This window comes from Nicotiana sylvestris, chromosome 6, assembly GCF_000393655.2.
Source record: "Nicotiana sylvestris chromosome 6, ASM39365v2, whole genome shotgun sequence".
Taxonomy (NCBI): Eukaryota; Viridiplantae; Streptophyta; class Magnoliopsida; order Solanales; family Solanaceae; genus Nicotiana; species Nicotiana sylvestris.
In genome coordinates this window covers 85,024,535-85,027,847 of record NC_091062.1, presented here as the reverse complement: position 1 = coordinate 85,027,847, position 3,313 = coordinate 85,024,535, and positions in this window count along the sequence as shown.

Genomic DNA, 3,313 nt, shown 5'->3' with positions numbered 1-3,313 from the left:
CATTCCAACTTTGTGGGGTCCACATCACCATATTCAGAGAGCAAGATTCAGAGGTCAAGCAACCCAGTGCGGCCGCGTGCCATCTTTGTGCGGTCCGCACTAACCCCGCAGGGGCAGTTTTGTCCAGTTTTTCCAGCCCACTATAAATAGAATATTTTACCATTTTTAGGTTAAGTTGGGTATATCTGATAGCTGCTGCACTCGTGAGACTTATGTTTTGGCCTATCTTGGGCATTTTTAGCTTAGTTTCATCATAGATTATTGTAGTTTGACATTAGTAATTAATTAATATGGTTGCTTCATCTTCTATTTCTTCAGTTTCTTCTTTAATTATGTCTAGCTAAACCCATTAGCTAGGGTTGTGGCTCAACCCTAGTGTGGGTAATTAATGGGTGCTGCTTCTTAATGATAGATTGATATTGGGAGTTTGTTATTTGGGTTAATTTTATGGTTTAATTAAGGATTGATGGTTGCAAACATTGATTCTAGCTTAGTGGGTCTTGACTCTTCTTGAGAAAGAGAGTCTATGATCCCAAAATTGACCCAACAAGGAATTGGGGTGGACCCATGAGAAATGGTAGTCCCAATTAACGGGTTAAACCTAGAGAGAGTAATCACCCTACTTGAACCCAGTTGCTTGGTCTAATTGGCCTACCCAATTGGTCTCGAGAGAGTCAATTGGGTAAATTCCCTCTCCCTACCGAGAGGTGTGAGAGTGGGTACAATTGTGCAACGGTTATAACCTTCATCCCAAATATGTCAATCTATTATTAGTAGTTTATACCCGTTAGTTAACCACCTAGGTGATGCCACAACCCTAGTGCCTTTCTCTATATTAATCACAACTTAGAACATATCCTTTCAGCATAAATTAGCTTAAATTTGTAGTTGATAATAGTAGTTATTAAACAAAACCCCTAAAAACTTTTAGAAGTACAATTATGAGCAAACACGCATTCCTAGTCTGAACAAATACGCAATTCCATTCCAAGATCCCTGTGGAAATTGACCCCGATACCACTATTCGGGTAAAAGTCTTAGTGCCCGCTCTTCCTACCGTTGTGTGAGGTTGAGTTTGCTGCGATCTACTTTTTGGCGCTATTGCCGCGGAGTTTTGCGGTGTTGACTATTTGTGTAGCTAGTTTTGTGTTTTGCTTCTCTTTCCTTCTTGTTTACTAATTTTATTTGTGTCGATCAATCAGGTGCAATGGCTCTTAATGCAAATGACCCTCTCGGCAATGTGATAGCGGGGGAGGAGGTAGAGGATCTAGAACAAGATGAGGTCTTACCTCAAGTTCCACGGAGGGGCCGACATCTCAATATAAATGCAAATGAGAACAACAATATTCCAGACCCTCCTCCGACACCACCGAGAGTGGCTCCCAGAGTTTTACCAAATCAAGGATACGCCAGTGCTATTATTCCTCCCCGAATCCGGGCGGGGAACTTTCTAATAACAAATGTTATGCTGACCTTGCTCGAGCAGAGAGGTTATTTCACGGGTGCCTCTGATCAAAATGCCTACAAGCACTTGAAGGGGTTCGTGGATACATGTTGGGGTAGCAAGCAGACAAACGTGTACGAGGATGCGTTGAGATTGAGGCTTTTCCCGTTTTCTCTTCGGGGTAAAGCATTGGATTGGTTAGAAAGGCTCCCCAATCATTCTATTACAACATGGGATGAATTGGCGGACAAATTTATTGCCAAGTTTTTCTCTCCAAGTCATATGGCAGCTCTTCGGGATGAAATTCTAGCTTTCAAGCAAGAGCCGACGGAACCTTTGCATGAGATATGGGAAAGATATAGAATGTCGTGCCATTTCATTTACATTATCATGTGAGGATGAGAGTAAAAACACAAGAGTGATGTTGTGACATTGTTATTATATTATCATGTGTCCATGACATGAATGGTATTTCCGTGCAGGCGAGGACGAGAGACATACATTATATTGTGATATCTTTTCCGTGTGTATATATTCATGCCTTTATCTTGAGATGTTACTGTTGCACCTATGTTTTCTACGTGACTTGTCGTTGTTGTTCTGTCTTTGTCCCCTACTTCAATTGTTGATATATTATCCATGTCTTCTATCTATTTAACTTGCAAATATCATGCTTCAATTCTTGTTTGACGTATCTACATTTATGCCATTTCTCATTTGTTACACTTTCGTGTAAGTCTTCTACCATGTTAGTTTTTCATGTCTTCTATTTGTTTAGCTTATAACGATCATGCTTTCTCTCTTGTTGGTTATATCTACATCTAAGCCTTCTACTATGTTAGTGAAATTTATGTTCTTCTATCTTAATTGCTGTCATTACTTCTATGCCTTCTTCCTAGTCTGTTATCGTTGTCTATATGTACTGCCTTGTTCGTTATTACTACCTGTGTATCTCCCACTTTGTTGTTACTATTATTGCCATGTCTTTCACCTAGTTGGCACCGTTATGCGTATGCTCTGTGAGGATGAGATAAATACACGAAGGGTATTGCCGTGCTATTTAATTTAATATCTTGAGTTCATTTCTCTCACTATGAAAGCTGGATTTACTACCGTAGTTTGATGGTTATTGCTTTAAGGAAATAGTGGTTGGTGATGTTGAGAAATATTAACCGTAATTTCTTCTAGTAATCATTTATTGCTTCGCATATTTAATCTTGTACTATCTTCTGTTATGTTACTAGCATTGTTTCTATTATAATTTCACTACACAAGTTATATTAGTCAGTATTTAATTAAAAAGCCTCGTCACCACTTCACCGAAATTAGTCAAGATACTTACTAGGTACATGAGGTCAGTTGTACTCATACTATACTTCTGCACCTTGCGTGTAGATCTTGATACTGATGTTGATGTGTATGGCAGCAGCTGGCATTGAAGAGGTACCTGTGTTCCAGTTACAGCTGTCTCTTGTTCTTAATTGGCAGCTTTAGATTTGTAAATCTGTTTATGTATGTTCTGAGCAGATGATGTAATTACTTCGTACCAGCTTTGTAAACTCTAAGTCTTAGAAGGTAATGATTTGTACTACCAATCCTTGGATTGTTGTATAAAACTTCAGTTATTTCATCATTTATTTATCATTAACCTCAGTTGGATTGTGTTATTGTTAATTGGTTTACCCAGCAGGTTGGGTTATGTGCCATCACGACTAGTTCGATTTTGGGTCTTGACAATAATGCATATACGTGGCTTGCTAAGATTCAAATGTCAACTGTCCAACTTTGAAACAATCGATGCGCATTTCATTCTAAATGCATGTACTCATGTAGAGTTACAGGTGAATCCCCTCTTAGATCTTTGCCCAA